At 39.5% G+C, this 24654-nt stretch overlaps 1 long non-coding RNA gene across 9 annotated transcripts in view; it reads right to left on the bottom strand.

Annotated features, from left to right (window-relative positions):
* Positions 1–22124, bottom strand: part of LOC101751087 — a 395657-nt gene extending 373533 nt beyond the window's left edge. For 5 of the 9 annotated variants that reach the window (XR_006939823.1, XR_006939822.1, XR_005861470.2 and 2 more), the window contains exon 1: positions 5140–5216. This is a non-coding gene — a long non-coding RNA (uncharacterized LOC101751087). Of the gene's footprint in view, positions 1–235; positions 926–5139; positions 5217–6885; positions 7161–20208; positions 20396–21644 lie in introns of those variants that run through there. The other 4 variants (XR_005861466.2, XR_006939825.1, XR_006939824.1 and 1 more) reach the window with 3 other exon arrangements.
* Positions 22125–24654: the final 2530 nt, after the last annotated feature.

Below are 24654 nucleotides of genomic sequence, written 5' to 3'. Positions count from 1 at the left end.
AACTGAACTTGTATTTGCAGACATTAGAAGAAGATTATCTTAGCATCTCAACAGCCCTCCATCAGCCTAGATGATTATCGATAGAGAAATCTTAATGAGTCAGCTAACATGCAATGACAAGCTGTCTACTTGTTAATGCTTAAAAAGGATCTATTTATTCTTGAGGCTCAGTGGGAGGATGGGATGTGTTTTACAGAGAATAAAGTAGATACGAAATCCCTGTATCTAATCTTACCTTAGATGCCCTGTGAACTTGTAAACACAGTTTCAGGGTGCCTAACTGCAGTTCATCATAGTCTTTGGAATAAATGTAAAATCTTCTCTTCAAAAGAGTAGGGATGAATGTTAGAGAAAATTTGATCCCATAAATCTCATGAAAGTCTACAAATCAGGAAACAGGAACAATGCCATGTGACTTCTCAGAAGAATTTCCCATTGTGAGGCTCTTATCACTCTTTTAAGTAGCTGCTTCTACTTGAACCAAGATACAAACCACACCATCACTGACCTGTAGGGAGGTAAATCTTCTCTTGCTTTGAGTCCCTGCTGAGAATTATTTCACAAGCTGCTATGTTCTTTTAAGATTCCCTACTAATTCTTTAAGCATAGTAATTATGTTTTGCTCAATGTAATATTAATATATCTTCCTCCATTTCTAAGTAATATTCTCTTGTACCTTCATTAACCTTACTAACGTAAGAGTAACTAACCCTCTTGACCAGCAGACAAAATATCAGCATGCAGATGAGAAGCTGTTCTCTCCTATTAATAGATTCCTTACACTGTATTACTTCTTTCTCCCTCACTTCAAATGCTTCTCATTCAAAATGCCGGCACAGTATAACTCACGAAGACTTTTCTTCTAGTATTTATTGGCTCCATCATTGCACTGGCTTCTCTTCAGGATCTTTTCTTGCCTTTCCTCAGAAAAAGAAAGTCCAAGCCCTACCTCTTTCTATTTGGAATTCTAGACTTTCTTCCTGTTCTAAATCCTTCCTTTATGAGTCACTCTTCCTGACGGTTTATCGTTAATTGCTTTGAATCGAGAAACCAGATGTATTAATTATTTGCTTGTCTCAGTTAACTTTTCTAGTTGAAGAAAAATATGAAGTTATTTCATATTTCATACTACTCATGTGCTTAGAAGTTACATGAATTCCACAAACAGAAAAGGTAATTCTCTAGGATCATCAAAATAATTGATGTCTGTGTTTCTGCAAAATTTGAGGTGAATTCTGTGAAAGTATTTACGTGCAGAAATGTTTGCCTGTTTTACTGGACTGTAGGCATAACACAGCAGATACAGTCTTGTGGCAGATCAGTCCTGCAGATGTACTTACAGCCTTAGGAAAACAATAATACCCATTATTTCAGCAGAGTTCTCCATTCAAATAAACAAGTGAAACTATATTAAGGTTCAGACAAGAGGGAAAAGATGCATTCTTTGAGTGAAAGGCAATTCTAAGCTATCACTACTTTTTGTCTCAAAATAAATACATTTTGGACCTTTTAGCTGACTCTTCCTGGAGAACTTTGAATCTAGAACTCAGATTTCAGGGAAGAAAATCAGGAGGTGCAGGAAACAAAAGGAAAGATTTAGATAAATCCTGTCTGCACTTCAAGAGATAATTCAGAGAATACCATTCGCATTATTCCCCCATCCCAAGCACCTTAACAGCTGGAAAACAATGTGCCTTTTCTTTATTGCTATCCGAAGTCTGGTCTGAATTCTTTGAAAACAAACTCACTGCAAGATAAATTAAGACCATCTAAAGGGCCCAAAGAAGTAATCATTACACTCGTTATAAAAGGTCTGCCAAGTCATACAGCCTCCTATGTCAAATTCACCCTGCAGCAAATTTAGTATCTTTTTAAACTAATCCAAAGAGAGTGATTTACTGGCAATCTGCCAAAATGAAGTGAAAAAAATACTCACTTCCTCCATCATTTTAATACTTGTACTTTATTGCTGGTGTAAATAGGTTTATAACCTTCCAATATGAAGCAGAGACATCTGCTTTGCTCAACACTAAACATCTGGTTATTCCAACAAAGCATATAATTATATTTAATGGATGAGAAGTGTTTGATGGATTACATCCAAGTATCTGAATAAGACATTTATGCATAAAGACTATTTGCATGGATTATCTTGACAGGATAACAAGACACAGTAGAACATTATTTTGCCTGATAGTTATATTGATATTGACTGATGCTTTGCATTGCAGAGGCTGCAGATATTTATTTTGGCTGTGTCTTGGTTTCAGCCAAGACAATGTTAACAGCACACTGATGTTTGACAGTTGCTGAGTGCCAGGCCACAGCATATATACATTATATGTGCATAATATATTACATTTATATAATATAGATATGAACATAGCTGTTATATATAGCTTGTGATATATATAAATACCACAATTTTTCTCACTTTCTTTTCTGTGTTAGTAAGTAATTTTTATCTCAACCCACATGTTCTGTTTTGTTTCCAATTCTCTCCCTCATTCACTTGTGGGAGAGTGAGCGAACAGCTGTGGTGCTGAGCTGCCAGCCAGATTAAGCCACAGAAGGCTGCAATCACAAACTCTTTCCTTAGGCAGAATGTAAGATTAGATGTAGACATCTACATAAGATGTAGGAATTTTGATTTGCTAGACCAAAAGTCCAGCCCAAACACTCTAATATTGTTCTGCATTGTACTTTGACAGTGGGTTATGTTTTTCAAGCTAAGCATTAGATGTTCAAAGAAAGAACTCCTCTACTTGTCCTCATGACCTGTTGTCATCAGCTAAAATATGGTTCTGTCAGGCAACTTTACTTACACAGAAAAAAATGGTCATAATTGATATGATCAAGCAACTTCCCAAAGATGATAAAACAACAGACAGTCTTAAATAGAGAACTACTGTTCTAGAAACAGTAATCAAATTCTTCCAAGATTACATTTTTCATTAAGAATTATGACACAGAAGTAGGAGTGCTCTAATTAAGTTGAAAGGTGTTGTTAATAAAGGATGATCAGAATAGCAGACAGGAAGAACAGAATAACCTTGAGAGGGCTAGCAAAACTGGGATAAAACTTCATTGTTTAAACTACAAAGTAATATTTTTAGAGGGTACAGGCCATGATTCTGCCTATTTTCTGTCATTTCCAGTTTCAGAACTCATGAGTGGTGAACAAGACTGAAGTACATCCAAACCTCAGACAAACTGTTTTTACTGTGGACAGAAAAATATTAAAAGGCTTTTAATAGAGAGTGGATATGCACATGTTGCAGGAGCTTCTTGTTCTGTGCATTTGCTTTTCTAAACAGAACAAGGCTTTCACACGTATAGATATGAAAGCCAGTGTGTCCACCTTCCCCATCACAAAACACAGGCCAGTAACAACTATGAATTTCAAAATACATTCCACATATTCCTATAGACACACTTGAATACACATAACAAAATGACATAACCATGACACCTGGGGAAAGTCCTGTGGGCAAGATCTTTTCCCTAGGATTTTATACTTCATAGAGGCTACAAGATCAGTCCTGAAAGCCTTATTTATGTCACTTGATGAGGAGTCAAACTGTACAGCACTTGCCAGGAATGCTCTTTGCAAATAGCTCTTGAGCCTTCACATTGTGACTTTCTGAACTCTTTTGTGTTTCTCTTCATTTTCCTTTGAAGAGCAATTTACATCACAGGCAGCAGTGGGAAGCTGAGAATTCACAGATCCCACAGATTTGATGTTAGTTTGCTTGGGAAAAGGATGGAGCAAAAATTGCCTAAAAACTAAATAAGCACTTTCACATGAATAAATATTAATAGCAAAGCTTCGCACTTATAGAACAACTTCCATCTGGAGGTCCTGTCTGGCTTCATAAATATTAACAATCCAGTTCTGTCAAAATCTACCAGAATATTTCCACTAGGATTTCTTGAAAATGTGTCTTGAGGTTAGGGTGATTTGGGGGGGGAGGGGTTAATTGTTTTTAATGCCTTCTTCTGCATCACAGCAAACATGTTCTCTCCTGTGCCCCGAACAAGCTTCCATTTGAACTCCTCGATCACAGAATCATTTGAGTCAGAAAGGACCCCTAAAGGCCACATGGTCCAACTCTCCTGCAATGAAAAGGGACATCCCAAAGCTTTATGAGGTTTCTCAGAGCCTCATCCAGCCTGACCTTTAACATCTCCAGGAATGGGTCATCTACTACTTCTCTGGGCAACTTGTTCCAACCTGATTTTAGAGCTTAATTAGTCCTACAGTGATTCTGTTTTCTAGAAACAGTGACTCCCTATGTGTTAGCTTTTTCCCTACTGTACAAGCCTTAAGGGAGAGCTGATCAGAAAAATTTCAAGGGAACAAGCATATTTGCCTCACCAGGAAGTTAATGGCATTCCTTAAGGCAGGACTCAATATATTTCTTTTACTTAATAAACCTTTCTCCTTGTTAACAACTTCCCTGCCTCCAACAGTCCCATGTGTTACGAAAGAGCTCTGAACAGAAGTAATGTTAATGTGAATATAAAGCAAACCCTCACGGAATGAGGGTTAAAGAAGCAGCAGGTGAGATAACAAATGGCATCATATATATCAAAATTATACGTGTTTTTTTTTTTTCCTCCATGAGTTTCCCCAGTGCTTCTCAAAAGAGTGGTTGGATGGAAAGCCACTAAGTCCTATGCCCTTCCTAGAGTACACTGGAGGCAGAGCTGCTGCTCTTCCCCATGACAGAATGTGACATTTGGATTGTGAAGTTAACAGGAGTCTAGAGCTGCTACTTCACTAAGAAGCCAAATAAAATTTGTTTTCCCATTAGGACACTTCTTTGTTGGCTCATGAGGGTTATTTGCTTATTTTACTCTCTCCTGCCATTTTTCTCCCTTCCTCAAGTGTTAATTCACTGAATAACTTCTCTCACAGTATCCACACTGCCAACAGAAAGAATAGCACAACTTTTTCAGTAGGAAATCATCCACAATCTGGATTTCTGTTGTGGAAGAATTTCCTTTATAGCAAAGGTTACATTTGTGTAGCATTTGGACAGATCAATACAATGGGAAAGGCATTACAACAGAGGTGTGATGACAGGACTGGAACAATAGAAATGTACTATAAGAAAAGGGAAGAAGATTGCTCACCTGTATCAGAAGATTATAGTTTTGCAGGGGAAAGCTCCACCAAGGAGAGACCTCCAGAAACAGACCCCCTCCTCAGTGGCAGTCAGCCCTTAAATGAGGTCTAAGAGAGGTGCAGCCAGGCTCCACCCCTTCCAGTCACACAACTGAATTGCCTTCACCTGTGCACCCAGGGCTGATCAAGTCCTTTCCCCAGATGCTCTATCAGTGGTTCAGGCCATGACTCAGCAGCTCCCATACAATCCATAGAACGAACTGTGAGATACTGCTGAACATTCTTCTGCTTATGCTTTCCACTGGAAACATTGCAAAAGGTATAATAATATTAAAGAATATTTGATATTTTAAAGCATAAAAAATTGCTTATTTTACAGAAAAAAATAAATATTTGATGTTTTATGTGCACAAGAATTGTTTTCCCTTCTCCCACTACCCTCATCTGTCAATGATGAAACACATCTTCAGGTAAGGAGTTCATAAGATGTTTTGGCAGTTATTTTGGAAAAGAAAAGCAAAGAGAAGAAAGGAGTGCAGTTTTTAAGAAAGCCAAATGAATCATGACTCATGCATTCAGACAAATGCAAGATTCAATACTTTCTTTTAAAAAAACACATGCAAAACAGCACTTAAGTGGTCTGATTCATCATACTGTTAAAACAAAGGAATTCAAAGAAATTTAATAAAAGTGTTTTTTTAAAAATCTATTCTACTTTGCAAAAGAGAAAATACTAATGCTATTTATAAGGAATTCAAGCCTATAGCACATATCAGAAGCCAAAATCCTTGCTAATAGGGAGAGAGTGGGAGGACTCTTTCAGGTGCATTGTCCTCAATGTTTTGTGTTATGGTTTTGTCCTGAATAAATTGTTTCACAACTGAGCAGATGAAGTAAACTGCCTTTAAATTATATTATGAATGAATTACAAATGACAAGATCTTCACAGCCTGAAGAAGAAATGTTATGTTCAGCTTTTTTATCCTGGTATTTAAAAGCCCTGGAACAACAGGCACACAGTGTGAATGTCACAGCATCTTTGTTTACTCAGAAAAGTTGCAGATCACTGACTCCATAACAGACAAGAAGCCAGTCCCTACCATAAACATCAGGGATGTAGGGTCATAGACAACATGGCTCAACCAACTTGATCAGTACGTCCTTTCTGCTGTCTGAGACTTGCCAACATTAATTCACACAAGAGTATTAAGAGCGAGGAAGTCACTGCCCATAGACCAGCCATCAGCTGCCAGATACTAACAGTGTTTGATTCCTACCTGACCCATCTAATTTCTCAGATGAGTTTGCACCCTGCTAACTATTCTGTGAGGTAGGCAGTCCTGCCTTACAATTCTGCTTAGAAACACTGCTTAGAAATATGAATTGCTTAGAAAAAAATAAACTTTCTTGATTGCTCAGAATTTGACCTCTGACAGTGATAACATGAGAAAAGAAACAGTGCTACATGAAAGTAAACACCCTACACTTTCTGAGAAAGGAATTCACTGCTTAAAATTTCACCGTTAAAATTACACCACAAAACCTACTTTATTTACCTCTTACAGCTCCCAGGAAAACATACTCCTCAATCTTCCCAGATGCCCTGGTGATTTTGTAGGAACTCCTCCACAAGAATTTGTTTGTTTGCTTTACTTCTTTTGGTGCAAAATAATCAAAACATAAAGCAGCTGAACAACATTCATACACCAGGACCCCACCCTCAGCTCCCCCACAGGGATATTTAACTCACATACCTCCCTGAGCTTCCTTTTCCTTCACCTCCACAAGTTCTTCTAGCCATAACCACGAGCTTCTGTCACAAAGAATTGATCTTCAGCCCTTCTGATGGGGAACACTAACATCAATTACTAGGGCTTATAATATAGTACAGCTTAGGCTGGAGGGGACCTTAAGGGCCATCCAGCTCCAACCCCTTGCTGTGGGCTAGCTGCTTCCCACCAGCTCAGGCTGCCTGCGCCTCGCCCCACTCGGCCTTGAATACCTCAGGTACAGGGCACCACAGCTCTCTGGGCAACCCGTTCCAGCTCCTCACCTCCGAGTAAAAAGTTCCTAACATTTAACTTACATCTCCCCTCTTTTAGTTTTAAGGCACTGCCCTTTGTCCTATCACTATCAGACCATGTAAAACAAACAAACAAAAAATCCCCCTCCTGCTTGTGACCTCCACTCAAGTACTGGTAGGCTGCAACAGGATCTCCCTGCAGCCTTCTCTCCTCCAAGCTAAACGACCTCAGCTTCCTCACCTGTCTTCACAGGAGGTGCTCCAGCTCTTTGACCACCCTTATGGCCCTCCTCTGGACCTGCTCCAACAGCCCCACATCCTTCCTGTACTGGGGGGCCACAGGCTTGGACACAGTACTCCAGATGGGGCCTCATGAGGGCAGAGTAGACTTGGGAAACCCCTCCTGGCTGGAGAGTAACAGCAGGTTTTGTTTACTTGTAACAGAAAACACTCCCAGGGAAAGGAAGAAGTAAAAGAGAGGCATCCAAGATCAAGCCTTCACTGGAATGCTTTTTCCTTCCTGTAAGGCTGTCCCGAGAGCAGGACTCGTGGGTGTGAGACATATGGCATCCTCTTCCTACAGTGTGTTTACACAGGGCTCACTCAGCCACGTGGGCATCTAAAATAATGCATCTTCTCACAGCCTTCCTCAGTGCACTACCCCACATCCCTAAGTGCTTAGACACATGTTGAAGGCTAACTGAAATTCTCCCAGGTAAGAGAGAGGTAACTTCATCTTGCCCAGAGATGTGGATACTCCAACCTTGGAGACACTTAAGGTCAGTTTGGATGGGGCTATGAGCACCTGATCAAATTTTAGGTGTCCCTTTTTATTGCAGAGGAATTAGACCAGATGGCCTTTAAGGGTCCATTCCAACTCAAACCATTCCATGATATTTCTGCTTCTGGCCTTTTTGTTCCTGGGAGATCTCTTATGCTGCAGTGCTGTATCAGAGGGATACACTCCTCCCACAGCTCTTCTGATTCAAGACAGGACAGCCTTTGTGAGAGCAGCTGAGAGCTTAAGCCATCTCTCTTTCCCTGCTGGTGACCAGAGCACTTGTTCTTAATGCTGCTCAAAGATATTCATCTCTTGCACAAATCTGTCTTATCTTTCTCCCTTAAAGGAGACTGTCTGAGACGCACCTGGGAGCACTGGAGATGAATGCATGTTTATCTCAGCCTGCCACTGTCAGGATGCCTTAGTGTAGAGATAGGGAAAAGGATGCTAGACCTGTTGTTTCCACTTGTGAAGAAAAATCCAGGCCTTGGGAATTGCTGAGAGACTTTAAATGAGAAATAAGACACTGTGAGGTGGAGGGGAGTAAAAAAAAAAAAAAGTTCTTACACAAAGCATGATAAGAACACAAGAAAGAAAAGTAGAGCTGGATGAAACGGAAAGGGGCAAAACAAGTACATAGGGCAATGGGGAGAGCTAATGAAGCAGAGAGGCATGGAGAAAAGGGAAAGGAAGACAACTGCTTTCTAGAGAGGAAGCACAGGTCTGAATTACGTAGGCCATCATTTTATTTCTGAAGGGAAAAAAAATACTCCTTCCTTTCCAATCAGCAAACAAAACAAAACAAACACCACAACATCCCCTCAGGACACATCCTGGTAGAAAACCATATGGGACTACAGGCTACTGTTGCATGGGGGCAGAAATTGGGGTTGCAAAGTGCTAAGGGTGTTTCTGGCTGTTTGCCTAAGCTGTCTCCTTCCTCATGCGCTTCCTGGAAATCTGAAATAAGTGGTGGCTGTTGAGCTTTCTGTCCTGCCTCCAGCAATGCAAAGCTCCTCCCAGTGGAATTCAGGAGGATGAAGCCAATGCAAGTGTCAGTGCTGCCAGGACCCTGACCTTGTGGTCCCCTTCTTCCCTTTCCCATCGAGATGATTCCAGCTGCTGTTATTGTTTTTGTTTTGGACTCCTTATATTTGGACTGTGATAGAAATTAGGTCTGCTGGTTCAACTACAAAGAACAGAGGAATTATAATAATGTTACAGATTTTACATGTTACATAATGAATCAAAAAGAACAGAAATAAAGAACATAAGAATATTTTCCTGCCCTAAGACCTAAGATAGCCAGCCCAGTACAAGCTAACACAAGTTACTGACTAGAAAGAAAAACACCCACTTCTTAATTAAAACTTCAAAATTCCCTATATAAGTAGGGAAAGAACATACAAGTTTCTTTTTTATCACTATTATTATTACTCAGTAGATATACAAGGAATCTAATCTACTATGCCACCCAGCCTTGCAGTTTTGAAGTCCAAACTAAATTAATAAGGCAAGCAGAATTAATTAATTCCTTTGATACCTCCCAGTTTCAGAGGTTTTGGGTTTTTTTTTTAATTTTTATTGTTGTTTTTAACCTTCAGACTGATATCTGGGAGAAATAATTCCTTTTAAGCAAATAAGTAAATGAAAAACGTTCATGGTGGATAAAGGTATTTTTTCCTCTCTTGAAAAGAGATTTAGACTTCCTCTTTACATTGCCATTTTTCCTATTAGTGTCTTTTTCACTCTCTGCCAGTTCAGATGTTTAAGTAAAATATAAACTTTAGCTCAAATTAGGACAAGGCAATAAAACAATTAGAACTGACAGAAAGGGCTTAACCCTCTATTTCTTTCTTTCAATGTTTCAACACATCACATTTACTATAACAATGATCATTCAGGTGGTAGCCCTTGAATTCTCTCAGCAGCTCCACATTTTACTGCAGGTGTGTAAGAACCTATACACCATGGTTTATATAACCTTGTTAATGACCTTGTTAATGATCAGACAACTTTCTACATTTTACTAGTAATATTCTTATTTCCCATGACACCATAATCATAAAACTTGCTCAGCTATTAAAAACCTCCAGCTATCTAAACTAGCTGTGTTATGATGCTACCTATTCCTTACCCTGTTTGTGCTCTTGCTTTTTCCATTCTAGTGTCTCATCATTCCTACTGTTGTATTATCCCAGACTTTCTCTAACCACGTCTCCAACATACCAGAATTAGTTTGAATTTTTACCTTCTCCATTGTCTTTTCAATTCTCTGCCCAGTTAAACTCTATGGTTTTCATTTACTTCTTTCTATTGTGTCTGGCAAGTTACCAATGAAATGTTAAAAGAATGAAATTCAGGCTACAGTCGTGCAGACTTGTATGCAAAACTCTGCTTTAATTCTGAACCATAAGTAACTACTTTCTCACAGAAGCTAGTGAAATTAGACATCTATTCATCACAGTCTCCTTCCATCAGTTTGTTACTGTCTCAGGGAGTCCCTGTGTATCCCTTTCCTATCAGCATCAGAGATATGAAAACAGGATCCAAAACATCCTCCAAGGTCTGAATGGCCAGTGTTCCTCAGTGCCTGCCCACAAGTCCACTGGACCAAGTTTCTCCTGCTTCTTTACTTTCCTGAAAAACTAACAAAGAATCACTTGCTTTTTGTTTGTTTGTTTTTTTTTCCTTTTCCCAGGGCCTGGAAAAAACACATCTTTCTATTAAAGACCGCAAATAGCTTCCTAGTATTGTCCCATCAATGATGAATCCACTCCTTTCCTTCTTCCTGGATATGTACAAATGTTTGTCCAACCATGTCATACTGCCCGTTTTGTTGTTCACATGCTGAAGGGACACGCTGCCTGGGGGAAAACAAATCAAAACAAATCCCTGCACAGATAATAAAACTCTACAGAGTAAAGACCTGAAGTCCAGACTATTCAAAGACATTTAATCCAGTAAAATCCTTTTTTCATTGTTATGTGCCAGTCACTGTGGTTTTATTATGCCTAATATATTTGTGAGTCTATACCCAAGAATCCTATAACATTTCAAGACCACATTCAGATCACCTACTGTAGCATCTAATGTAGATTTAATCTCTATTATTATAACTATTGCCAAGAACCAATAGACAGTATAGGCACAGATGGTGAAATTCACAATACCCAACTTGTGGATACAAACCCTGAATAATTTACATCTGAAGTAGATCGTCTAGACTCCCTTTATGGAAAGTGGACAAAACTAGGAATTTCTTACTAGCAGTTTCTCACTGCCTAACCATGTTTAAAAAGAATTAGAAGAATCATGGCCTGGAAAGATGTATGGCTTTCCCTTAGACATAAAAGTGGTCGGTATATTCAGTATATCTAAATTTGAATGTGTAAAACTGATGAAAAAGTGGAACGTCAGCTCAAAGCTGACATCTCACACAATCCACAGACAGAAGTCAAATTTCTGCCCAGGTTATCATCATGTTCTGACCTATCTTTCTTTCCTGACCTGACTGGAATCAGTATAAGGCAGTTGTGAAAACACATGGGCCTTGGAAGCATCACCATTCCCCAGGAACTGGGGGCTGTATTAAGGGCTCAAACTCCTTCCTTTTGTGCTAAATATCAAAAGGTGTAAGACTGATGAACAGAGAGACTGTTGTCGTTTATATGTCTAGCTTTTCTTCTAGAAGCAACCTTTTGATTTCTTAAGTGGAAGTGATACATTACCAGGAAAGTGAAGGCATTTATTAGGCAACCAGACATCTTTGAGAATGCATCACTTGAAAGAAGCCTGATTCACAGCTCTGAAGGCATTATACAGGATCCTTTGAAGAGTGGAGCAATGGCTGTGACTTGCACAGATTTCAGCAGGATCTTTGATACATCATCATGCATAAGCAAGTTGTGAACAAGATCAACAAAGGCAGGGAAAAGGACCAGGGGTTTATTTGCAGAAATCCAAAGATATAACATCTAAGCATAGCAGGTACCCAGAAACCAATGCTCACAAATACAGCATGAGGATCTAGCAGAAGCAAGAAGCCTGTTGTCCTTTTACTCATGCTTTTTTTTTTTAAGCCTCAATTCTAATTGCAGTTAATGGCAGCTGTTTGGAAAAGACAAGATTTGGTTGGGATATGCAGGACCAGTCCCTCTGTTTGGAGGAGTCAAATTTAAGCACAATAGTTGGAAGAATTAAAATACCAGATAATTACAAATGGGACTCACTAGCTAGGTAACAAAGTGCTGATGAAGAGAGATCTCCCATGTTTCAGAAAGCATATAGCAACACATCAGGAGAAAGAAAGCAAAGCAGTTCAACCCAAAATTAAGACGAACTCCTTCATTTCTTTTAAACTAAGTAGAGGTTTTGCAAGAGCAGGAGAAGCAGTGGAACTGAGGCTCTGAACGAGCAATACCAAAAGTATATCCTACTGAATATTTTTGTTTTATGTAGATATATAGAACTATCACCACACAACACAAGGCCAAGCCTCGGTAACTAACAGACAGCAATAGATGAATGGATAGAGGAGTAACCTGCTTATGATCTGAAATTGAGAAAGCCTCCAAAAAACTCAAGAGAATAAACATATTGAACTTAGGAAGGAAACAGCTAAGTAATTTCACTACAGTTTCAGACACCTTCAGGGAAAAGGCAGCTCTTTAAGAGTGACCCAGCTGGTTTCTCTCTGTGAATCCACTTCCCTCCTGTCACAGATTACAAAAAGAAAATAATACCAAAAAAATACCACTACTGCATACCACAAAGATTTACTTTCTTCAAAGAGTTTGTCTATTTTATTAGGAAAAAAAATTAGACGATTTCCCACTTCCAAGGACAGCCAGAAGGCAGGCAGCAAGCATTCTGCTTGTTTGACTTCACCAAATGCTTCACACATTAGGGAATCCAGGATAAGCAAAAAAGCTTCAGCACTCCTTTTGTTCTGGGACAATTCAGCATTGCTCCAGATCATCAAATGGTTGCATATTCTACCTGCATTCAAGGACAATAAGCAGAGACTTCAGCTTTTATAAGTGTTAGCCACCTGTGTCATGTTTTAATAACTCTCTAATAACATGGTGCTCAGCTACTATAGTCAAAAGTATTACTATGACTGATTTGCAGTTGACCAGATGAGATAAGGACAAGTAGAATCCGTGTCAGTCTTCAGCATTTACAGAAGTAGAACTGAATACTACATGCTGAGGATGTTGTTTCCTTTTCCAGACCCTAGACTATGGCACTATAAGAACAAGTCTCCCAGAACTGGAACTTGGTCCTACTGTGAATATGATATACATGGAACCAAGATTTTCTGAAAAAATTAGAGAACTATGATGTGACTGATCTGCACATGCAGTTAATCTTGTGCTTGCATAAACTGTGTTAATTTGTGCAAGAGTTATGAACTAGCTTACTATTCTATCAGCAAACCTCACAGACAAGATGAATTTTTGCCATATTTAAAGAAAGTGTTACACTGAACATTTTCAGTGATTGGGGTGTTGTTACTTATTGCTTTTCTCTACAGATATGTCTGCACATACAAGAATTACATTGTTTTCTAATTACTTGATATAGAACTAACACTCAAGAGTTTTAAAGCCATGAAAAATATTTATCATAGGAAAAGGAGGAATCCATAACATTTAAGAAGGCAAATTATGATGCAAGAATTTGCCAAGACACTTTTTATTGGTACACTTAAATAAGCAAGGCCATAACTGTACATCAAGAACTATTACAGGATCCTCTACATGAAGGAAGAATAAAATATCTGTGCTGACCTTGACAAAGCAACATTTCTCTTGTGATGGCACCCACCACCAGCTGTCCTGTGAGGTAATACAAAGATTCATCATTGATGAATTATTCATTGGTTTGGAAGTCACCTTTCTACCAAAACATTCACAAATCACAGCTCATCTGTATTGGTCTCCATCTTTACCATTGTCTCCCCAGAAATTATTTCCCTGCTGGTGAGATGCATAAATACATCTGAGACCTTTGAAAGCTAATGACAAATCTTCACCAGCACAGCATTGGAAAAAAATTTTCCAAGAGGGTGTCATTTGATTCCAGAGCCTGCAGCCCCATTCCAGGACGCACAGTGCTACTTTGACACAACCTCCTGCCAGAATGTTCAGTAGATTTGTACATGATATAATCCAAACTGAGTGCATTTAGTAACAGGCTCCCTCAGCTTTCAAAGCAGGTGCCTCATCAGTATCACCCACACATTAGAAAACCTGAAGACTGGTAAGAACTTCACATAAGAGAAGAGGAGATAAAATTTATCTATTGAGATAAACATTTCTGGCAATCTTGAAGCTTGAAGTGGCAACAATTACCAAGACAGACCACAGAGTATCAGCTACAAAAGGAAGAAGGAAAGATTTATATTTTACAGTGCTTGTAGTCAGACCAGAGAAGAGAGACTATAGTTCTTACTGTGAAAAGGTATTTGAGACAAGGAGTTGGCTCAGCTCATGAGTATCCATAAAATTCAGCTCCCAGGAATCTAGAAAAGCTAGCTTAATTACATTATTAAACATTGCTTTGGTGATTCAGGTACTCAAACTTTGCTCAAAAGGAGCCCCCAGTTTGAACCTCAAGTGATCTCTTGCATGGAGTTTAGAAAATGCCTACACTGTGTGAGGACATGCTAAGATAGTTTACTTAGTAGAGATACATCCAGAAGCAATATGGCTATATAAGAACAGAACTTTGCAAGGGATACTTTCCTTTCTAGCAGAACTCAGCACACCTGCCCTGCTTCCTGACATTGTGAACAGCAAAGAGTACATTCAGAGGTAACTTTCCTCTGAACATTCCTGCATCCCCACTGGGGACAGAATAGTCATCTTCACCTCTCCTCTGCTTGCTTATAAAACAATGGAGAATATATCCCCCATTCCCTTTACTTCCTTACTTAAACGCTGTGCAATATTATTTAATTTTCTATTGTTAATAGAGCTACTACTACTACTACTACCACCATCTTTTACCTTTTACTTAATCACATGATTAACTCCTACTTCTGACTTTCACAAACCAAACCATCCTAGACTTCTTTGCTTACCATCTATTTTGTCAGCATAACTTTCACTGTTAATGCCACATCCTCTCAAGAGCATTTGAGGAAAGTAACACCAAGGCAGTTATTGTTGGTAGAATATACTTTTGTCACATCAAGAAAGAGGTTACATCACAAGGTAAGGTCATGTCATTCTACAGAGGACACCAAGCACTTTAGAAACCATAAATGCAGGTGCGAGAGCACTGTGGCATCACACTAACATCTGCAGCAGGTTATCAGAGAAAGCCTGCAGTGAATGACTCTACAGCAACAAACTTTGATGACTTGGGCTCATGCTGAGAAAAGTAGTTGTGCTGAAGTCATGGAATAAAGTAGAAAACAATACATCTTCCTACTCAATTATTCTCTCTGGGTAAAGAACCCTGGGTCAGGACCTCTTATTTCCAAAGCTCTATCATTTTACATCAGCAGAGAATCTGGCCTTCCCTCTTAAGAGGGGAACACGCACCATGTTTTATACACTTAATGATAAATCTGGAGTTACCATGCTGTTTGAAGTTCACAGTACCAAGCACAAATGCAACAGACTTATTCTGCTTTTACAGTGGGATAACAAAACTGGCTGCATCTCAGTAACATAGGACCAGAAGGAACAAAGTAAAAGGACTAATCTTCCAAACAAACAATGGGTAATGTACAAATACAGGAAATAAAAATCTCCATAGGCAAAGAGAAAAGAGTTAACACTCTGCCTGATATTGTAATGTATCTTTCTCTCATTGTAGAAGGTGTACCAGAGCTGATATACCAGCTGCTGTCTGATACACATCCACTGCCTCCCTATGTGCTTCATGTATATGCTTGCATATCACACTGCAGTCAGCCAGCAGCTGACTGACATGGCACACTGATGGCTCACCTGGTGACACCCCTCACCCCCTGTGCTCATGAAACAATTTCTAGGTCTCAAGTCCACATACATACACATAATGGCAGAATCAAAGAGGCAGTTTACAGTGACTACTGGACTAGCAACTATTTCTTGGGCAATTTTACAACAGCAAACTCTGGAGTGAGCTAATATAGATTGTTTCATCAGCACGTAGCCTCTAGGAACAGAAGAGATACCACAATCATGTAGTCAGATACTGCGTGCTTTACAGGCCACAAATCTTCATCAGCTAATACAGAGATTAATATCTTTGAGGCCACTCAGGCCACAGGATGATGCCAGCTAATAATTTGCTTTATTCAATTTTTTTTTCCCCAGCAAGGTATCTGGAATGTTTAAATAGAAAAAATACTGTTCTCAGTACTTTGTTCCAAACCATATTTTAAAATTGTATTTTCCCCCCTCATTTACATTGTTATGAAGTAGATCTGCAACTATTAACTCTCCAAAAAATTTTATTCCACTAGATTCAAAACCCAGTATGATCTCCCATGGAGATACTTGCAAGCAATAATCATTACCTCTTGACTTTCTTTTTGCTAAGCCAAGCAGATGTATTTCTGCAGCCAGGTCTTAGCCACATATGAATCATAGCCCTACTGCACTTCAATATACATCTATTCCTTGCTATCAAAACAGAAAGAAAAAGCTCTGCCACCAAACTTCTTGAATCTGCAGTCAGAATGACCCTTTGAGGCCATCCTTCAGGTCAAACAAGACTCACAATTTAGCTACAGATAGGAACTGTGGAGAGTAGTGGCCTACCCTCATTACATAAAGTAATATGTAATGTACAGTTTGTTTCACTCTGAGTGGAACTTTGTTTCTGCAGTCTACATTACAGAGAACCAACACCACAAATGCTAAGTTTTACTACAGTACCGTGAGGTATATTACAGCAGATTGTTACCTTTGAAGTCATCATGTTATATCTGACAGTCACATCTGGGGAAAGAAATTCCCTATCAAGAACTGAACAGAGCCAGAGGATCAAACTTTCCATACTCTTAATCACAGTGCAAAAGAAGACAGCCTGTTTCATGGGGCATAGAGGAAACTGAGCATATACTGCTCAGGAGGCAATCAGAAAACACAAAAATAAGTTGGAGAGAGAGGTCAAGGGAGTTTGTGTTACCAAATATTTGCAAGAGAGCAGGAGTTAGAATAAGAAACTACATTTCCCAGAAGAGGTGAGGTCAGCCATTGATGTCTTACTTTTTTTTCTTTTTTTCTTTTTTTTTTTTTACGAAGACCTGCAACTGATGAGGTTTTAGTATTACTTTTTAAAGTTAAATGGCATTTAGTTTCAAGAAGCCACCTGCTTTTCCCACGGGGTATCAGACAACAAAAAGATGCATGCACACTTCCATGTCAGACACCATTTTGTCAGACTGCCCCTCTGCTGCCATCTGTCACACAGCAACAAAACATAACAATACCATCAGGAAGCTCAACCTCTACCGCCGTACCACAAAAATCTGCCTCCGCTGTTGGGTGCTATCTTAATAAAATAGAAGGCATTACTTTTGGAAAAACCCTCATAGCTACGTTTCTCTTTCTAATCAATATATTTTTTTTCTCCCCTTAGTGATCCAAAAACATCAATATTTCCAACCTTTTCTGTCAGCACATTATAACTGTTCTGTTCTTTTAAGGAATCCAAGTAACTGCAAGCTCTCAGCCAGCAAACTATGAAATTCTGCCATATCAGCTCACTAAGAGTACGGAGAATTGCTAGAAACATTCAGTCTTTCTTCTGCTATTAGAGTAAGCTCATGAATAGTATTCGAGTCTCCCTTTCAAAACTTAAAAGATACCAACATAACACTGTTAAAAAGCAGGCCATAAACACACATATATACACACAGAGAAGTACTTATGTGTTACCAAAACATATATATTGTCCATAGCTATTCAGTTTGCCACAAAATTCACTAGCAAGTCAATGGCAACTCTACAGTTAGGTTGTTCATATATATGAACAGCTAACTTATTACCAAGTACAACTATGATGTACTACAGAAGTTAGACAAGAAAAGATCAGCTCATACTTCACCTGAGCTAGCAGCAAAAGCAGTACATGTTAACAAATGGAAAAACAAACTTTTTTTCACATGAATTACCCATTTTGAATTCCTCTGGGGGGATAAAACTTCAGCATGTTAAGCAACATCTTATGCTTGACCACAATGACTTCACACACAGTCAACATCTAGGTACCCTATCCAGTGAGATCAGATACAAGGAAAGTGCTACAATTTATTTCTCATTTTACATTTTATTTGAAATAGTCTAAGCTAGATCATTTACATGGGAATTAGGTCCAGATCATCTAGATAACTTTAAACACTTCTCCCCTTAGTTTCTGCAGCTACAAAAACAAGTACACAGCAGTATTTATACAAATATCAAACTCATTATCTCACAGCCCTGAGATTAATTATTTGGAGCTATTAGGTACAGGAGAATTGTGCAACTTTGAAGATACTATAGAAAAAAAAGTATTATTTGATTGTAGCTGCTGAAATTCAGTTTACTAGAAGTTCTGAAGTTAAAAGATGATGCCTGATATCCAGTATATGATAAACAGAGGGATAACTTAAGTATTTCCAATTACTCTCCTTTAGTAGAAGTTATCTGCTTCATTTGAAAAACTGCACTCTTGGTAGAGAAAGTTTATCTATATCTCACTATCAGAAACATACTTAAAGCTGTATTCTGAATATCTACTACTACAATAAAATCTCATTTTTTGTGATCATTACTGTATTTGTCAAGCATTCAAAAGTTTAAGGCATTAGGTATAATATGCAATAACACCAATTCACTTCAACTACAAATAGAACATTCCAGAATACACCTGACAATAGCTCTCTGAAGTTAAAAGAAAACAACAGAAGAGGAGAGGAGAAATTTCAAATATGGATATTGATATAGAGCATTTATTTATGCAAGATGTTGCATGTAATTAGTTATGCTTATTAAATGAGGCTTTGACCACCTAACACATACACAGCATAAGCAGGAACTCACTGCATTTGTATTTGCTAAGTACAAGAGAAAGGCTTCTGAGAGGAGCATGAAATAGTACCAGAAAGCAAACAGCAAATTTTAAGTATTCCTAGAAACGCCACAACATTCTTTATATCTGAAACTCAGCAAAGATGGCTGTATTATTATGTTATCATAGAATCATTAAGGCTGGAAAAGAAAAAACTAATAAGATTATTTAAGTCTAACCATCAACCCACCCCCGCTATGCCCACAGTCACGGTCCTCAGTGCCACATCTCCATGGTTCCTGAGCACCTCCAGGGACAGTGACTCCACCACCATCCTGTGCCAGTGCTCAACCATTCTTACCAAGAGAAAGTTTTACCTAATATCCAACCTGAACCTCCCCTGGCACAGCTTGAAGCCGTTACCTCTTATCCTATTGCTGTTACCTAACAGAAGCCGCTAACTCCTCACCTCGCCAAAACAACCTTTCGGGGAGCCGCAGAGAGTGATAATGTCTCTCCCGAGCCTCCTCTACTCCAGGACTGAACCATCCCACCTTCCTCAGCCACACTCTGTCAGACCTGTGCCCGGGGCCATTCAGAACTCATCGCCCTTCTCACGACCTCAGGGCCTCAATGTCTTTCTCATACAGAGGAGCCCAACACTGAACACCGTACTTAAAGCGTGGCCTATCCAGGGCCGAGCGCAGAGACAATCAAACCTTCGTAGGTTGCGCAGAAAAAGAGCTGATGAGATGCAAGGCGAAATTGCATTTAAACAACGCCCCTGTTTATTTAAATTCAGTTCAAGTATTCTTAAAAAAAAAAAAGTTAACTCTTCTTAACAGCTTCACAGCAGATCAGCACTGAGATCACGTGTATATGCATGTGAAAGAGAAAACAAAACCCCATCGTCACCGAAGGAAACGTTAAAGCATTCAGCAATAGCTGCTGTTGAAACACAGATTTCGCTTCACGTTATTGAGCAAAACAGTCCTAACATTTTCATTTAAAGCCCACAAAAATTTTTTAAAAGATTATAACTAAGGCAGTATTTTGGCCTCTTAAGTCTCTCGTGATCCAAAGAAACCAAAGCAAAGATCCCAACATCTACTAAGCAAATTCATTCCAACATCAGCAGCAGGGAGCCAAAGAACCAATTCAGAACATCACTAAGCCCTCTGTAGCTTTTTTCAAGCTCGAAGCACTTAGCAGGTACTAGAAAAAGACGCCAGGCTCTATCTAGTCTGACAGAACAGAGCGTCAAGAACTTACCTGGACTCCGTGCAACTCCATCCATAGCGGCACTCAGATGAAAGAGCATTCACTACTCCTTGCTCAACAGCTTCTACTTGGCTGTGGGAAACAGGTGCACTCCATCAACAGCTGCTGGGGCAAACAGGAGGGAAGGAGGCTCTCTCTCTCTTCTTATTGGACACAGTTGATTGCCTCACCGGGCCAGCTGTGATTGAACCGTTATGTTACCTTAATCTCATGGTAAGTAACACGTGTGCATACTGCAAGCCTCGAAAACTGTTTTTTTTTTTTTTTCTTAGCATGAACCACCCAGCAAATGAGAAAGAAGTGTTTCTACACTCTAACCGTGAGCTTATGCCAGGGTTTTTGCCGGGGTTCCCAAATGGATTTCTGAATTGTTTAGAATGAAATTAAAACTACAAATAAAACACAATACTACCCATAGCCAGGTGAGCTAGGAGCTCGCAAACTTCATGTCTGTGATCATGAGGCATGCCCTGCCTGCAGACTATGGTAATCACTTGCAACTTGGGGAGTGACAAAGGGAAATGACCTTAAGTTGCACCAGGGTAAGTTTAGGTTGGATATTAGGAAAAACTTCTTTAAAGAAAGGGTTGTTAAGCACTGGGATGGGCTCCCTAGGGGGATGGTTGAGTCACCATCCCTGGATGTGTTTAAAAACCGTTTGGATGTGATGTTACAGTTAGGGTGGTACGGTTAGGTTGTGGTTGGACTCGATGATCTTTAAGGTCTTTTCCAACCTGAGCGATTCTATGACTCTATGATTTGTGAGAGCCTATGGATTCACAAACACTGCAGCCAGTGACCAGCGGGGAACACTGCCTAATGGTGCTTGAGAGGAGCTGGATCTGTGCTTTCTTCCTGAGCTACTGGTGTGATCCTACTAAACTCAATTAGGATTTCTGACTACATCTCCTAGTTATTTAATTAATCACTTAACAATGGAAGCAACTTGACTTAGTAAACACAAACATATTTATATTTGCTTCAGCAAGCTGCAGAGCGAAAGAAAAAGATGAAATAAGCTGGTGGCTATTTAAAAATAAATAAAAATGAAATCATGAGCAGTGAGAAAAATGAAGTTCCCTTGGGCTAGGAATTTTGTGGAGTTATTTTTAGCGAAGTGCTGGGAGCAGTGCTAAGCGACAGGGTCTCAGGGTCTTCGCACACGTCCTCATGGTGCCGCAGTTTCGCTCAGCATTACTGTCTTTATCACATGCCAGCTTTGTGCTCAGATAGTGCATTGAAACGCTAAACTCTGTGCTGCAATATCTCCGCTTTTATAATTAATCCAAGTCTATGGAAAGCAGTCTGATAATAAAACTAAGTCAGACTGTTACAACACCAATATGATGTTGAAGATATCTAGCAAAGCTATTAAAAAAGTGTACTTATAAAAATTCTACGACAGCATTATTTTGTAGGATAAGTACCTTTGAATAAATTCAGCTGGCAATCCTGCACGGAGACTCTGAGCTGCAGATTCACCAGTAGAGGGGAAGAGAAGAAAGAGCTTTTTGATCTTGCATTTATAGAAGAAAAAAATCTTAATTTGTTGTCCTTCCCTCCAGAGAGGGCAGTTCAGGCAAGCTAAAAATGAGAGCAAATACTTCAGAGTTATTATAGTTCAGGAAATGTCATCTGCCAATCTGACTATGTCTGTGTTGCTGTAACACAGAAAGCGGACTTAAAGCACGTACACTCATCCAACACCTTTGTTGGATGTACCCCATCAACAGTGTTGATCAAAGCAATTAGAAAAATCTCAGTGTTTGATGTGTCCTGCCCATGCCTGATCTATCCAGAATAGAAAGATTAAAGAAGTTGAAGCCCTTGCTAAAGTACAAGAGAGTTTAGCCCATAGTTCATATGACACAAAGACAGCAAAGATGATGGAGAACCAACTTCTGAGAGGATCCTGACGTGCACTTAACTAGCAGTGAGAGCATAACTTAGCACTTGGGTAATAAAACACATCAGCCTCCAGAGTTATCAAGACTCTTAACTTTCAATTTTCCAGACATTTTGGAGATCTGTAATTTTAGAGTCACAGAAAGAAATATCTTATTGAAATTATGCTACAGATAATATAGTTCCAATTATGTAAACAGGAAAGGCAGTTTGCAAACTGAAGGTTTAATTAAACTCCTAGCAGTGATGATTTCCACTGATTAATTCTGTGTTCTTTGAGAAAGCTTTCCATCTTGTTTGCTTTAAAATAGAGCATAATTAGGTTTATTATATTTATCTTCAGTTGTTTTGTTATGAGAAATTCAAGCACCAAAGCCTGCTCTCATATTTCCTGAGCTCAGCAAGAGCTGATATTAGGAAGTATCTCCACCACATTCACCTAGCTTGTGTTTCTGCTGTTCGGAACGTACACTATCAAACAGCATGTCGACATCCTGTTGACTGGTCTCGAGTACAAGTACAGTGATACGTGTTTCAGTGATATCAGGTATTAGATTTGAGAGGAGCAGAAATCAGTTGCTTTAAGGCAATCTGTTTGATCTTTGGATATGACAATGTTCTACATAGTGACAGAGTGTTCGTGATCCTTTGTCCAATGAGCTCTTGGCCTTTCCCATTTTACCTTTATGATAAAATTAAACTAACTACTGTTAAAGGAAAGCCAAGCATCGTGCAGCAGAGAAGGCACAGAGTCTTCATATGTATCTGTTTCACTGACTGTCCTACAAAGTATGATGGCTTGTTTTGATGATTTGTATTGTATGGATATTGGAGGTTCTCCTGAGAAAATATTCATTTACATACAAAAAAAGTAAAAGACACAACAGCATGCGGTAACAAATAAATAGAACATTCTTTCCTTCCAGAAATGAGAGAAAGATAATTTGTAGAAAATGGTGTTTCAGAGGGTCCAGAGCCAAATGATTTCCTGGAGCACCTCTTGTATGAAGTATCTCTTTGTCAGGACTCAGCCTAGCACCTGCCGTGCTGTAGCATTATCTTTCCTTATCCTGCAGAAAGTCTTCAGAGTTTGGGATCCATCCCAACCATACATAGTCAAGTATGTTTATGACAGCCTGAAGTCTGTAGACAGCAGAGATACAAAGAAAGCCAACACCATCATGGCATTGTAGACAAGTGGCCACGACATGCTGCCTGGTGGTATGCATCGCCATGTAATTGCAGCCATCAGTATGAGCATGGGACACTTCCAGAACTCACAACTGGAGTAGAACCACTTCAGCCGCTGCTATAATCTCTCCTCAGAGGTCCTGGTGGGGAATCCAAGCACCTCCTCTGAGGCTGGAAAGCTGCACTGAGTGGGCAGCAAGGGATACTACTGGGAGCTTTCAAATTAGCTTCGAGTCTTACCATGATTTTTGCAGTCTGAGACTACAGGCTTTGCATTGTGTTTTGTCACAAAAATCCAGAAAGTACAGGGATTTCTAATCTTATTTCCTAGTCAGGCATAGCTTCCTGGAAAGTTATGTTTTCCTTTGGCTTATTTATTCATTTTCCTTTCAGTGCAACCTAAACCTTTCCTTCCTGTTGGGAGCAACAGCTGCAGCCTATGACATGGACTTGCCAAGCCTGAATGACTGTAAAATATCATTTACCTTGGAGCAAGATGGTATCAAAGAGAACAACCACATGGGCCTGATTATGAATTCATTACATGGCTCTGCTTAAGAGGAGGAGAAGTTGCAGTTATCACCAGGTCTCTCTTCTGAGCTGCCACCTGAAAGGGCTGTCATATTTGAAAGCATTATTGAGACAAAAAGGGATTTTTTGTTTCTTTGCTTAGAAAAACATTCTCAGCTTTCAAAGACCAGAGATTCAACAGTGTTCACCAGAGCAGGAAACAGATACTTCTATAGGTTAATGGGGATGTGATGGCCACAGAAGAACAGGTAATTGGCTGATGAAGGCCATACATCTGACACACTTCCCAGCATCCCTACACTGTCCTACAGATCTGGTAGACCCTGTGTGAGTGCCATAGCCCTTGGATTAAAACATGCTTTCAGCTATCTCTGTGCTACCTCCATCCTTTTGACTTTTAGGTGGGCTTTTTTGATGGAAGCAACCTTTAAAGTTGAGGAGGGAGTTCAGATGAGCTGGAAAACAATGATTTACCACATATTTTCTTCCACTCCAGTCTTTCTCTCTAGGACCGTTTGATTTCTCCTGTCTCCCAAGGGCAGATGATGGTAGGTCGGGGGAGGCAGAGACCACTGGGTTGCTCTTTGTTTCCTGCCCTGGTCTCAGGCTTCTCCGGAAGTGTGCTGGGCTGTCGTGCTCACTTCCCTTTTCAGCCTCACGTATTTCCCATCAATGATGAGTGGGAAAGGTCAAGGAAGGTCTCTTTAATGCTTTGCTTGAGGGCAAGAAACAGCTTTGGGAAATGGGTCCCAGGCTTCCTGATTTCCTGAGATTTCAAGTCTATTCAATAAGCAAAGAAATAAATCTTAA

This window comes from Gallus gallus, chromosome 7 (assembly GCF_016699485.2).
Source record: "Gallus gallus isolate bGalGal1 chromosome 7, bGalGal1.mat.broiler.GRCg7b, whole genome shotgun sequence".
Lineage (NCBI taxonomy): Eukaryota > Metazoa > Chordata > Aves > Galliformes > Phasianidae > Gallus > Gallus gallus.
Note: the sequence above shows the minus strand (reverse complement) of the source record. Positions and strands in the feature narration are given on the sequence as shown.